This window comes from Aptenodytes forsteri, unplaced genomic scaffold, assembly GCF_000699145.1.
Source record: "Aptenodytes forsteri isolate BGI_AS27 unplaced genomic scaffold, ASM69914v1 Scaffold388, whole genome shotgun sequence".
Classification (NCBI taxonomy): domain Eukaryota; kingdom Metazoa; phylum Chordata; class Aves; order Sphenisciformes; family Spheniscidae; genus Aptenodytes; species Aptenodytes forsteri.
In genome coordinates this window covers 573605-589420 of record NW_008795433.1, presented here as the reverse complement: position 1 = coordinate 589420, position 15816 = coordinate 573605, and positions in this window count along the sequence as shown.

Genomic DNA, 15816 nt, shown 5'->3' with positions numbered 1-15816 from the left:
CACATATTGAATATCATTATCAAAATATGTTATCCTAATTTATATACAAGAGCATAACATCCTTTGAGGCACATAATTTTTCTTCTGTAGTTCTTTTGAACTCCCTTCTATACAATTTTTCTTACTGCCAGCATATCTTTGTTTTCCTTTCCATTTCTTTTCCAAAACATGTATATCATTAAACATCGTTGCATTGATCCTGCAGCATTAATCTCGGTAAATACATTCCTGGCTTCAAAATGAACAGGATCAGGCCCTGCTTCTCGTAGCCTGTCATTCTGTGCCCTGATATTGCAAGTTACTAGGTATGTCCAGCACTTCTCATACATACGTAGCCCCACAGGCTGGTGGAATAAAAGATGGGCAAGCTTGCAGAATTTTAGATTTGGAAGATCTGCTTGAGTACTCACTGCATATCTTATTGTTAGAATTTTAATCAGATATAAGGAAACCTAATCATGCTTTCTGTAGGGAATGCTTACATCCCTATGCTTGCGTACACGAGTAAAGTTACTTACACATGCATTGGTAAGATCTGGTGATAACCACCATACATAGGTTCTGCAGCTGAACCATTAGAAAACAATCTTTGTGCTAAATACTCAACTTCAAAATTATACGTATCCCTGGTTTTTTTTTTTTAAATATGCATAGAGCTTTTTGCTTGTTCATCTGTTTTCTTTCTTTTGCTTATAAACCCTTGTAGGATTTTCATCATATCTAGAGTAGTAATGGAAAGAAAGACTATTTCCGAGCACTGACTTTTTACTCCCGCTTATGTTTCTAATGCACTAGATAGCAGTGTGTAATGTAACTGCTGTTTATATCTGTCCTTATGCAACAGCATTATTGATAATGTCAGAACTTGTCGAGCTCGGAGAGGAATTGTATTTTAAGTGGTACAGGATAGGTTTTCCACACTGGGTTTTTAGATAGATTTCTGTCTTTAATATAGATAGAAATAAATAGATCATGGTTCTGTAAATGGGTCTTTCAGGCTTTTTAAAAACAGAAGTGATGAAATCTTGGAGTAGCAGAAATAGGAAGTAATAGATCTCTCATACTGTGAGAACTCTGGCAAATACTCTGGCCTTGTAGAAATCAGCTGAAATTGGGATTCACTTGTGAATTTCACAGTGAAACCAGTATTTTACCTGCTGCATAAACCTCTGAAAAGGAGTACTCGTACCCAGATTTTATCTCCATGTCTAAGTCTTGTATAGGCAAGAACAGGGTTTAGGGCAAGGAGGAAGCTGTATGAATCACATGTAAAGCATGTGGCCTGACATGTGCATTAAAAAAACACCTGGGTATTTGCATGTATGGGTTGCATTATTTTCTTAATTGCCTGAGCATGAGGAAGAGCTGCAGTTGCACTCCGTGTTCCCCCTCTTCCACTGCAGAGTGAGTTTGGTGCATGTAAAAAACATGGCAATAACCTTGAGTTGAGTCTTTGACACACCGTATGCTGCCCAGTGACATAAACGTGCCTCAGCTTGACTCGGAGGCATCTCAGGGTGACAGTTCCCAGACCAGAGGGTCGCCCATCAGTGGAGGCTATGTGGCGGAGGCCACATTTGCCATCTTTTATTTGGAAGCCTTCTGGCTGCAGAGCCCAGACGACCAATGGGTCACATATTCAGAGATGGTAACAACTTTCAGACTTACCAGCCTGCTCCCCTTAATACAGGATTAAATGCCCCATGTCCCAAGACATCCAGCTGTTGCTTTCCCTTGCAATGGGAATACACAATACACAACGAGAAATACATAGGCCAATTATTTATTTTAAATCACATTAGGAAGAAGTGAATAGAATCTTGCTTCTTTATGGATAGCAATTCATGTGTCAGAAGGACAGCTTCTTGAACTGGCTAAAAATCATTTGAATTTTCCTCTGTTCTGTGGCTAGCAAATGAAATACTGCATGTAAAGATGATTTGGAGTTAGATGGGTAATTTAATGAGGGACCAGCTGCTACAATATTCAGTGTTGAACATTTTATTCTTTTTTTCCCTTTGCCAGTCAAAATGAATTTTCAGCTGATAAATGTTGCACGATTTCTATTTCTCAGATCAGTTAATTATTTTTAAGTGTTATCTTCTGTTCCTAGTCAGCTCTGATACTTTGTTGCTGTTGTGGTTGCTAAATATGGACTGGATTCTTCAAGATTTGACCCTACAGATTCACATTCGGAGAATGTAAAATAGAGCTTAACGATTTAAAAAAAAAGATCAGTACAGGTAAATTTCTTTAATTCACTGTAAGTGATGATATAACCATGGCTCCTGTCCCAAACATGCTTGGGTTTGGTTGGGCCCCTAAGGATGGGAATCCTGACAAAGCACATCTTTCAAATAAAACCCAAAAAACTCTTTCAACAGTGACAGCTCATTTCTCTTCAAACTGATCACACTAAGGATCTAATTCAGGATTTAATGATACGAAACAACTATAAAAATTCAGTATACTCAGAGATAAATGAGTTACATTTAAATTTTAGTGTGTGCAGCTTCCTCTACTTTCCAGACATTATTTGCTCAGTCCTATAAGCTGCTGTTCATGCCAGTTGTCCTGCTCGAACTTTGATGAAACCACTCACATAAGGTCATTTTTTTGGTAGGATTTCACCCTGATCTGGGTGAAACACATAATTTATCTGAGGTGTGACATTATTTGGCAGATCTGTAAACTGAGTAAATAGAGCAAAACACAGAGGGTCTGATGAAATTACCAAAATGATGTTTCAACCTGAAAAACAAGAAAAAAGTCCTTATCTAAAATACTGCTTTGAGTGCATGCATGCAAATTGTCCGCCAGTGCTGTTATCTTGGAAACAAATTACAGTAACAAATTTAGAGACAATAAATGGGTCATCTACTCAGCACATTAAAACTCTGATCCTGCAAACACATTCACATTTGTTAGAAATAAAGCCTGCACATAGTTAATTTTAAACACATTTAAGAATAAAGTAGTATCCTTCAGGAAAGTGGGACTGCTAATACGCTAAAACCATGCTCAAGTGTGGACAGTCTAGAAGCTCAAATTAAGTCTTCCCTAAACAGACATCATTTTAAAGATTTTACCAATGCAGGAGCATCTTTATGTATCTAGTACTGATATGCAGAACAGATTTGGCTTTCTTCTGTTTCTTACTTTATTAGAGCATTGCTCACTACTACATGAGCTATTTTTGTGAACGTGTCCTTCCATCTTGTTTTCAGTAGAAGCTCAAATTAAGTCTTCACTACACAGACATAATTTTAAAGATTTTACCAATGCAGGAGCATCTTTATGTATCTAGTACTGATATGCAGAACAGATTTGGCTTTCTTCTGTTTCTTACTTTATTAGAGCATTGCTCACTACTACATGAGCTATTTTTGTGAACGTGTCCTTCCATCTTGTTTTCAGTTGTGCAGCCATAGTTCCATCAACATAGCTAACAGCTTTGCAATTTTAGTCCAAACTTCTCTTTGGTCACTGTTCTTCATTTAAGCTTAAAATATGTAAGAAAGCCTCTCATGTAATGGGAAAACTTGCCATAAAAATGTATGAAGGTTTTCTTGGGTACATGTTTTCACATTTAATAAAAATTGCAATTTTCAGTTATAATTTGAAATGGTGACTTTCTAGCCACTATTTAATTTCAATATGCAAAAGAAATTGAGTAAACATATTACCTTTTTTTTTATTTATTTGAATTCAGCATCATAAATATTTGCTGAAAGACATGGTTTTGGGGAAATCAGATCAAAACAAGATTTACTACCTAGTTGCTCTGAATAATACAGCTGGACTTTATGCTGAAAGCTCTTTCCACATCCCCAAAAGGGGATTGCGTACCATCTGATAGTATGACTTTGTAAGAGCCTAATTCACAAACAGGCATTTCATTTGTCTATTCCGTGTTTTCACTGTGTCTCATGGATGATTCAGGGTGCCTCTTCGCTGTGCAGGGTTCTGTGGTTGTATCTCTCAGAAGAGTAACCAAGTGGTCAAGCAGGCTTGTTCACAGGGTCTGGTAATTAAGGACTGGATAATATATCCACCAGGTGTGCGCTCAGAAACAAGGTATTCGTACGCTACCTCGCTGTTCTCTTGAGAACTTGTACAAGTCTTCTTGCAGTTAGGTCTGGGGCTCCCCTAAGATTTTACAATGCCAAGACAAGAAGCTTAATTTTGCTAAGAGAAAATTCTGGCAGTTTAGCACCAGTTTTCATAGGGAATCAGCACAAAACATGGGGATTTTGAAAGGTGATTAATTTTCTCAATACCCTGGGTGTACTAGGAAATAGACCATACAATTTAGAAGTTTGGTCTGTTACAGAGCTATGTACAGTTCCTCTGATTAGGAGGGAATTATAACAATAACCATGACCAAACCTATGTTTGTCCCTGTAGAGTGAATCATCAGTAATTGCTTTTGATATGAAGATTTATTGCTATGGAACAACTGTTCCAATCCTTGAGGAGCCAAACTGTCAACTGGATGAACTGGATATTTGTAGGCTTTATTTCTGTTGTTTAATCTTCGATGTTTTCTTCTCTCGCATTTGGATTTTCCCATTAAATGTACCATGTCAGACCTTTGCACAAAAATAAGAACAATTTGCCCAATAAACATACAGAAAGTTGTTCACATCTGTAACTAGAGTCCTACTATAGAGAGTTTATTTCATTAGAGACATTGAGCGTAACAACAAATAAGGAGTGGCAGTGCAATATCCTGAGAGCTCTTACTGTTCAAGATCAGGAGAGTCAGCATCTCACAGTCTCACACATGAGACGAGATGGTTTCTAACAATGACATAAAATAGCTTGAAACAAAAGCTGATACTTGCCGTGCAGACTGGAGGAAAATAAAATCCAAATAGAGGATGTTTGAGGTAGAAATTTACTAAAGCTATAATTTAGTAGGAGAGTTTGAAAAGTATGTTACTGATATCGAGCTCGTTAGCAGCAAAACTGGTAACTAGAATTCAGTATCTGCTCTCTTTTTTAATGCAGAGGTGCATCCTGCAGAGTCTGTAATCCCCAGCAGAGAGGTTGGGGTTCTCGATCTAGGCAGGTTGTGGACCGGGGACTGCGATACCCACGGGCCACACCTTTTGTTACAGATGAGCAGAGTGCAGGTGCCCTTCCAGTGGATGTCAATAGTCCATCTCTTAACAGGAGCACAGAGCGTGTCCAACAGTTCAGCGGGAAAGAAGAGCAGTGTTTGCTGAATTGCCATCTAAAAACATGACATTCAAAAGCAGGTGTAGGCTGTTCCCAGGTCTGTTCTCATTTTCCTGATGAGCTCCTAGTTTTGACTTGGTTTACATTTACATTAATGGTTAAGGAAGAGAGTAAGTGTTCCTAAACTAGGGCTGAAATACAGACACGGAAGAGTGGCATGAGTAAAGTAGAAGCTGGAGCTTTCTGTTAGTTGGGACTCAAGTAAATTATTTTTTTTCAGGACAAAAAGCATCCATACAATAAACTTTTTTAGCCTTGCAGTGGCTATTTGAGAAGTGTGAATCAAAATGCTGTATATGCTTAGAGACCAATTTTGAGAGCTTTTTTTGTGGCAAGTATCCCCTTGCAAAAATGTTGCAGTGCATCTATTTTGTGCATGTTTGCCTAAAACCACAAAAACAAATAATTTTTTTTGATGGATTGCTGTACATGCATCTGGCAAACACTTGTTTCTGGTGGGGAGAGGAGGAAGATTTGATAGCTGGTGGGTTAGCATATTTATGTGAATTACTTAAAGCATTGGTAAACTATTGTCAACTTTGTTCACATTGCACAAGATACTCGTGTAGTCTACTGCTGGCATTATAACCTCAGTGATCCATGCATATTCTGTAAATTCCTGTAGTTCTTGTGTAAGAAACCTTGTCACCATTGCTTACTACTGTAAATTCTTGTTCTGAAGCAAGAGGTGGCTTTTGATTGTACAGCCATGTGTATTATATAGTACAGCAGTACTTGTTCTGTCCTCAAAACTTGCTGTTCACATATAGTTAAAACTTTGTTAAGCACGCTTAGTGGTTTCAGAAATTATTTCAAACAGCAGATACATAAGCCATTTACAGGAATATTAAATGTAACGTAAGGTAATTCAACCCAGTTCTTATCGTTTTTGAGTGCTTGGGGTTGGATTTTAGCAAACAGCAGCGGCAGGTTAGCACATTTCGTGGCTCCGTGCCGGGTATGCAGTGTGTGCTTTCCAACTGCAGGTGCCTGCAAGCCTGAGAGATCAGACCCTGTGCAGGGAACTGCACAGGAGGGAAGGTCTCTCCTCTTGCTGTCCCCTGGCAAAGGCAGGCTATGGGACCTCAGCAGGCCGTCTCAGAGAGACCCGCCAGCCTGCAGGCTTCCTTGCACTAAGTGAGCAAAGACATACTAGCTTTTCCTCTGGTGTCCCTTTTTTTTTCCCCAAAAAACCTCTGCATCAGTGCCAGGACAGAAACCCATCTCTAAGGGTATGCAGGGGGTAAAGCACTGCCTCCGTATTGTGCCCTCATCGCCAGCTACAACAGGCTTTACATGAGGCAATGTTTTAAGGAGAATTTAATTATGTCTGTTTATCAAGATAGAAAAATAACCTGAATTCTTTAACTCTGGATTATTTTTTTATTAGTATTTTATGATGTACAACAAAGACCTGAAAATGTGTTTGTGTTCTTTGCTGGTTTCTGACATCAGAAATTCAAGCCCTGTCTAGACTGAAAGACAATGATGGGAAAAGTGAAAAAGCTGGGAAAGTTGAAAGGGATTCTTACTTGGATTATTTTAAGTTCTGTGTTTTACTTGTTTTTATTGATAGTTTAAATGACTAGGTTAATCTTTCGAATAAAGGCAGTCTTTGTTAGTGACTTTGCACCTTCACCCTTTCACATAAGACTTTGAGTACTTGAAAGAATGTTCCTCACACTTCCAAGCCACTCTGTAGATAAATTCTCTATATTTCTTAGGTTAAAAAAAAAGTTTCTACAGATTACTTCAGCCCTTTACAGAGAACAACAGAGTAATCCCAATCCCATAATCCCAAGTATTTGCAGGTCACAGTTAAACAATTAGGCAGGTGTATTTTAGGCAAAGAGTTACTTTGGACATCATAAATGAACCTAATGTTCAAACTCCACTCTTTGGAAGTAAAGAAAACCTCAGCAATTTTCCAAACCAGCAAGAATTAAATTTGTCAATATAAATATTAATGTAGAAAATACACGCAAAACTTGATACTGCCTCTGACCTTAAGCGTTAATGCTGATAATATTGGGGATCTCACAAAGCTTGTGTATTTCAGAACAGCTGTATTTCTCCTCAGTGTGTGCTTCATCTTCACTATCGACAGCTACCGTAAAGAGCCAACCCATGCCATACTGACAGAGTTCAAAAGCATGGCAATACAGAATTCCCACAGCATCATAAATACACAGACATGTGTGAGTGTTGTGTTAGGATGAGTAACCACGCCAACTGCAAACTTCTCCAGACCTTGTGTGTAACTTCTAAAAGCAGCCTCTGGGATGGCTTCAGAAGGGCAGTAGTCTGTGTTGACGAGAGGTCCAACATGCTGCCTGACAGTGATCTCTTTCCAAATGGTTCAGGGTCTTGCTTTGGGGGATCGTAACTATCCCAGCTGCAGCCCTTGGAAAGAGTTGTACCACGGATACATCTTTATTTGAAGCCCTTCGACTGTGTCAGAAAACAGACCTGCCCCTGAAGGCTTCCCTTCTTTGAAAATCCTTTTTGAAATACACAGCTGTTTTCCACAGCTGTTGAAGTGCTGAGAGGTTTGGCGGTGGTAGTTCTGTTGCACCAAAATACAACCCTGTGTGCATTTGTATGTTGAGAGAGCCTCCCCTCAGAGCGTGCCTCTGACAGCCAGTGTAGCACAGCTCCAGGAACCCAGTGCTCGGAGGAGCCGCCTTGTCTAAGGACCAAACAAGGGAAACAAGGTCATAAAATCAAGCCTCACTGTTTTATCTTTAAAAAGTTCCTTGCAAGACTGGGGAGCTGCAAAGACGGGGATTGTGTGGGTCACTAACCACAAAGCGTATCTGGGTTGGAGCCTCAGACAACGCTATTACAGTCTGTGTTTTGTAATGGTAATACTGTACCACCACATCAGACTTGTTTCTGCTCCATACTGTGGCCTGATTCATCCTACCCTAATTTTAGCTGCCTAAAAATTACCAGCCTAGGTTTCTTCTGTAAGTCAGAGGAAGGACAGAAGAGGAGATGCCTCTGGAAGACTGTATTATGGCATCAATTGCCCTCTCCACTGGTGAATCCTGCATGCTTTTAAAGGCCTACAATTAGGTGGAATGAATCCAAGGGTTTATATTTAGCTTCACATCCCTGTACACAAAAGTGTATTTATTTGAGCCTGGTATGGACAAGAATAATGCAGGTCCTAAGAACCTGAATCTGAGTGGCTTCCAGATGAGTTTCTGAATCCTTCAATCTCAAACACGAGATTTCTGCCCCATAGTTGCTATTTTCTTTGGTTTTACTTCCTTTTTTATAAACAGGTGTAACTTGAACTAACTTCTTTGAACATTTCTGGAAGGTTTACACCTGCCTAGAAATCCTCACCTTTATTTGTTAGGTGGGCTCTCTCATTCTTTGCCTGCACTGATTCATTCACTGAAAGCAACACATGAAGAAACCATTGCATAGATGAATCAACACCAGCAATAGCATATGCTGCTTTTAAATTCAGCTGTGAGGTTGTAACTAAGATATTAATGTTCATACTTTCTAGGTATGGCTAAAGATTCCTTTCCTGAGAGCTTTAAGGAATAAATCTAGCAGCTCCTAATGTAGGATTGTGAGAGTACAGGTAGTAATGGCAGTTTATGGGGGGCGGTTGTTGTGGTAAATGTGTATGATTTCACATGCTGGTTTGGAAATGAGGAAAGTATCCAGTTTCAGACAGACCAGATCTTTGCAGACAGTGTTACTGTGGATTAGCAAAGCCCATTTATAGCAGGTTCCACCTCAGGCTTCCACCATGCACCTATCTTATTCAGCTTGATACCTTTCTTCATTAACTGCCGGTACGAAATCGTAACAGCGGTCGTACCAATTCCTGTTGCGAGCTGAGGAACATCTGAAGTTTAAAAATGCGAATGTTGTAACTTGCACCTTCTCACCTTCATGAAGTGTCCATATTTTCTCACAGCTGAGCCTGAGACAGCAGCTGCCTCCAAAGTTGCCATATAACTTCATCACACAAAAGTGGGTGTAGTTGTTTTGTGAGTTTAACAGGAGTGGTATTGATATATTTGCTTTATTTCCCGAGTTGTGAGTCGTTCAGTGTTGAAAATGATATGCATCTTGTGTAGCTATGAATAGAAGAATTGAAAATTGTTTTTTATGATATGCTAGTACAATCCCTGCTCTGCTGTTCAATATTTTTAGTGCTGAACTTCACCAAAATGTTATCTTCACAGATTATCTTAGCCTCATCTCTGCATGAAAATGGGTATGAATGTCCAGTTACTGTTTCTGGGTTCTCAGTGAATTCTGGGCCAAAGCTAAAACAGTTGCAGTGGGAAAGATTGCTGTGGTAGCCACTTACTGACAACTTTTCAGATGCATAAAGCCATTCTCTCTGTCATCTGACACTCTTCCAGTTTTCTTGGTGGATCACCATGTTCTTGAATATCTTGAGGGGTTATTGTCAGCCAATGGAGGAAAGGTGGACAAGCTCACCACCTAGGAAGGGTAGAAATGGACAAGCTCACCACCCAGGAAGGGTAGAAATGTAGCAAGTAATGAGCTATCTTCTCCAGCAATCATTTATTTTTAGTGCTTAACTTCCAATTAACATTTGTATCTTCAGTTATTATTTTACCAGTCAGTATCTTGAGGTGGTATGAGCAAAAATATATTAATATATATAATTTACAAGAAATATAGGCTTGTATCGTGCCTTTGTAATTCTCTTCAGCTTCAGTATCTATAAGCTATGAGCAGACAAACTTCTTCCCTCTTTTGGGGTGTTCTTTACTACATAGTAGCTGATGGCTTCATTAATACGGGCTATTTGAGTCTTCTGGGGCTAACGTTTATGTTTTCCAGGGTGAAAATGCCATAGTATTCTCACCAGACACAAGCACAATGACATATCACTGCAGTGCATGCCGTCTCTTAGCTTCTCTCTACACATGCTTGCATGTTGGAAATTTAGAAATGCTGCTGTATAAATTGCTACATTGTTTACCCAATACAGGTGTTTTTCTGCATCCCTTTTTTGCTCGAAACTCCCATTAACTTGAAAGTTAATGATGGCTTGAAAGGGGGTTTTTGAAGCACAAAGGATGCAGGGAGCAACTCTTCAGTAGTTTACAGGCTGCTGTAAATTAATGTCTTCTCAGCAAAGAAATGTAGCATTTTAGCAGTAACTTCCTAGTGAAAACACTGAGCGTGCTTATCACTTGAGATTTTAAGAAAAAAAAAGTGTCAGACTGTGTAATTGTATCTCATCTAATTTTGACACTTAACCAGTAATATTCAATGAGGTAAGAACCTCAGTTTTATCTACATGTTCATGCTATACCAACCAATGCAGAACTGAAAGGTGAACAGCCATGTTTTAGTATCGCAGCTACACAAGAAATCAGTTTTCAAGACGTTCTGTTTTGATTTTGTTTCTCTCTAATACATTTTCACCGCAGAAGTATTCTTCTATATAGTTACCTGAGGCTTCCTTTCACCAACCAAAATAGTCTGTAGCCTTCTGCACTGTGAAAGGCAAGCCCTGTGGAGAAACATGGGCTTTGCGCTTGCCCAGCAAATTAGCAGAAATTTCATCCAAGCCATAAAAGCCTCTTATGTTAATCTGTGTTTATGTAATTAAAGCAATTGGGGATAGGAGCTTCAGGAATAACAGGGTCTCTCTGTCCTCTGTTTTCCTCTGTCTCTGTACTTCATAGGGATTTAAGAGTTCTTTTTTCAAGGCTCAGCTGTGTCTCTTTAAACCAGCGCAGTCTAAGCATCATGTGAGATTCAGTTTATGGAAATAGCATTGGAGCATGAAAGATTTACTTTTGGTAGCAAGGAGTAACGCATGTCCCTGTGGACATGGACACTTGCCAACAAGTCTGATACCGAGAATAAAAAAAAAAACAAGATGGTACCAGTACATCAGACTCCGTACTACAGTGGGGTTTTTAGTTGTCATTTGTATTTTATTTTGTGGGAGAGGAGTTGGGGAATCTCAGATCACATGGGGAATTTTAGAAGTATATCACTCAACAATCATTTTATAAAGTCTAACTTCAAAATGCACTATGATTTATTACAAAAATGTATTTTCTTCTGTTTGCCGACATGGTTGTTCCATTTTGTGATAAGTTAAACTCAGCAGTTAATTTGTTGCACTGCCTAGCTGCATGAATTCATCCAGTGTACATATGTACCTGTGCAGCATTACTTTGGGTTTTGTATTTGAATTTGCAGTATTGATTATTATTTTTGTATTTTACTTTGCCTCTGTTATTGGAATTGTAGTAAACATAATTTATACATATGATTTTACAACTGTTTTGCAACTGAAAAGTCTTCTTTAAATTGTAAAGTTTTATTGATGGATACTCATTAAAATGGTATAAGAATTATATTAACAATTGTTTTGTGTTTTGATGCTCTCTGTACATAATATATGTCTTGAATTTGCAGTATTGATTATTATTTTTGTATTTTACTTTGCCTCTGTTATTGGAATTGTAGTAAACATAATTTATACATATGATTTTACAACTGTTTTGCAACTGAAAAGTCTTCTTTAAATTGTAAAGTTTTATTGATGGATACTCATTAAAATGGTATAAGAATTATATTAACAATTGTTTTGTGTTTTGATGCTCTCTGTACATAAATATATGTCTATTTATCTGTTTAATGGTGCTTGTGTCTTGCAATTTTGGATACATTTTAGAATAAAGTTTCATTTTACAAGAAGTAGTTGTATTTTCACAAGCTGTGTCAAAAAAAACCCCTTTTTTTCCCTGAACAACTAGGGTTATGAAAGAAACATACGAATCTCTAAAACATTTATAACTTCAGGCAGTAATACATTTGTTTCAAGAATACAGACGTATACAGTCTACAAAGATGCACAGCTATATATTGTAGTTGATTAACTGCAGTAACTGACATCTGTATTTAAAACATTACCAAAAAAGATCCATTTTGGAGGCGTGCCCTACAGCTGCTGACTCCATTGGTAAGAAAAGATTTGTGAAGGTGTTAATGATGTCATGATTATCACATTAGTCTGTTACTTTCCAAGGAACGTTACCAAGTTCTCCAGTCGTGCATGCATCTGTTTAAATATAGAAGGAATTTTGGTAGAAACCCAAAAACCAATTCTAGATTACAGGCTTCTGTGGAATTTTGGTTCTTAATCGGACCTCCTTTGCTACCCCCTTGTTCCATACCATTTCTCAGAATAAATTCTAACTCGGATGAAGCGCAGGTCTGGAGCAGTTACACTAGAAGTTGAGTGGGCTGCTAGCTGTCTATGTGCTGTATGATTGAACAGTACTTCTTGCTCGCTCTAATGGCTTTGCTTTACAGAAGATTTATTCATATCTAATACTGAGCTCATCTTTTATTAATAAAGTGCCTTACCTCTTCTGGCACAATTCCTCTACAGGCATTGCGCTGTGTCTTGTTCTTCACAGCGCTCGTGAGAAACACTGTTGTGCTGCACAGAGCTTTTTAATTTCTGTTGCTTCTATTACAAATGCATGTTACTAGGAGATGATAACCTAATATCCATTCCGTTTTTTCTTTGTAAATGTATTTAAAACAGTACTGCACCTGTTGTTGTTGTCGTTCTTAGTATTGCAGTTCAGCAGGAGAAGCCTCAAGCCGTTAAAAGCAAATCATTTACTGACAAAAACTTTTTGAAACTGCATTAGCAAGCAACAGTTCTGAAGGGAAGTCAATTTCTTAGTCAGTTAACCAAACTTTTAAAGTTGAGGTCACTCTAATTCACCACCAGTTCCCATTTCAAAAGAACAATTTCACCAAAGACGGTGACTGAGTGATGTATGGGTTTGGATGTAAGGCATCCTCCATCTGCCTTTGACCATTTGTTTTCTCTCACCACAGTGGGCGTCAATAAAGAGAAATCTGATGGTTCACAAAGATGCTTCCCAGAGACTGCCTTAGCCACGTACTGTTGGTCCAGCTACCTTCATCTGGTGGTGATGCCAGAGGTGCTGGTATAGGCTATTGTGCCACAAAAGGTACTTTTCAACTGGGAAACCATTGAAAAGCACAGATCTCCTGTGAACTTGGGCCAGTAACTTAATTTCTCTAATTTTTCAGCTGTGAAAGGAGAACAATACTGACCTTGCAGGTATTTTCTGAGGACAAATACACTGAAGTCTGTAAAATACTCAGTTACTCCAGTGGAGACTGTATAAGAAGCTAAAGGAGTGTAAGGGACTGCAGAGAAAAGTCACTGAAGCCAACTGGAAGACAGGCATTAGAGCCTGTTACTCAGCAGAGAGGGTCCAAGAAGAGGAGCTGCAGGGCAGGAGAAATGCAGCTTACAAAAGCAGAGGCTCATTTTGGAAAAGGGCATTTTTAGGCTGCCTCACTCTCCAGGTGTGCCTGCCAAGTGTCCAAAGCAGTGGAAGCCATGTACATTGCTCATTTGGATCCTGGGTGGCCATTCCTGTTCTCAAAGGGCAGCTCCTACTTCCAACGGACATATTTCGAATGACATTCTTCCCTTAGAAATCAAGAGGTATGTACAGCTCTGAGGTGTGTTTTTTAAATACCAGCTTTCCCTCACCCCAACAGAAATGAGAGAAGTTACCTTTTCTGTTTCTCTAAAACTCTGCCATACAGCCCAAGAGAGGTCTGCTGACCACTCACCCCAAGCATGTACTCCTCCACATACTCCAGAAAGTTTTAGATGTGAGCAGGTTTAGATTCTACTTTTACTTCTCTGTGATACTAACAGCTTTGTAGCTCCTAATCTCACAGCAAACAGCAGATATTATGGGCCAAACACTTGATCACTGGGACTATGTTAAATGGAGGTGAAAGCTACCTGTGAAAGAACAACAAACAAGCATTATCTTAGAGAAAGCCTGGTCAATGAGCATGACAAGGTAAACCTGAAAACAAATTTACAAATTACTGGCCTAGGCAGGTAAAACACAAGTTAATTTTTTTAAAACAGAAAAATGTTTAGTTCTGTTTAAAGACTCTTCCTTCTGAGATCCAGGACCCACGGTGTGAGAAGTCAGTATCTGAGTTTTTGTCATCTGGATTGAGCAGACGAGGAAGGAGAAAATACTGGCTGCATACTGTTTACAGACGCTGTTCAGGTAGCAGGACTGAGGTATGCCACTGCCACTTCCAAGAGAGTCTGTTTCTTTCCTTTACAGAAGCCAGTCAAAGAAGGAGAGAAATCGGTACAAACTTTTTTTCTGAAGCAACAGAATAGAAATAAATCTAGGGAATACCACAGCATGCTGATTTTCAGAGCCAGTATCCTCTGAAACATAACTAGAGTGAAGGTACAGCCATCCTGTTGCTTGCTAAAAGAGTATGTGACAAAGAAACAGAGATCTTGCTATAGTGCAATGATAGTAACAGACCATGCGGGAAGAAAATCCCTACTGCACTGAGAAACTCTTATCTTGGTGAGGCAGGTTGGTTAAAACTCAAATTTTCCCAGCTGTTACAGGTTAAAGCTGGATCTTTAACAATGTTTAAATGAACAAGCATTCATTATATAAATTCATTTATGTATGTTTTTAATAAACATGAAAAGCCTGTCATTGGAATAGTGGGTAACAAGTCGTAGCTATATGATAAAGAGGAAAGGCTGTAAGGAAAGGCTACAGAAAATAGTCTTGCTGCTCTGTTGAAAACCATGCTATTTACAATACCCAGGGGAGTCAAAATAGCACAGAGTCAAACATAAGCTTTGCAGTCTTTCCTTAAAGACCATTTACAGGTTACACACTCTGCTACGTTGAAGAAACACGTCTGCTCCACCGACCAGCCCTGCCTTGCCAGTGAGCATCTCCAAACTGCCCTCTTCACATGGTTAAGCCTTCAAGAGTAATAATGCTGTATCCATGGCAATAGTCAAACGTTGACCTTCCTGACTGATTCAAAAGCAATTGTTCTACTCTTCCTCAGCAGTGCTTATATTTTCATAGTTTGCAAGAGCAGCAATATCCTGCAGTACCTTACCAGCCATGTGAGGAGGAGGAGGTAAGAGGAGGAGCCCGCTATGAGGTCTCCAGTTATTAACTCCTGTGTGAATACATGACCAGGGCTGTGGCCGCCAAGGTAGGTGTCAAAATGTCCGTACTGGCAGCAACAGCAGTTCACCAGGTTGCTACACCTCCCTACAAGGCTCACCTGTGCCTGGAGATGGGAATGTGTCTTCCCAGGGCCCATCTGCCGGGCTCTCAAGGCGGTGACAACACGGGCAAGCAAGACTTCAGAAAAAGAGGAAAAAAAAAATAAATCTGAGTCGGATTATAAATATTTCAGTGGTGATATGCACGCCAAAACCCGTCAGCGGCACCGGCACAGGCTCTCGGTGGCCGCGCCATCCTGGCGGCTGACACCAGGCCGTGAGGCAGCCTCGGAGGTCCCGGGGCAGGAGCCGCGGGGGATGGAAACGGGCAGGCGGGGGATGGAAACGGGCCACAGCCCTGCTGCCACCCTCCTCTCCCCTGCGGGGGCCGCGTTTGCTCTGCGGTGCCCCTGTACGCGCCCCGGCACCCCCTTCCCCTCAGCCCGGCCGTCCCTCTCCCCCCTCCC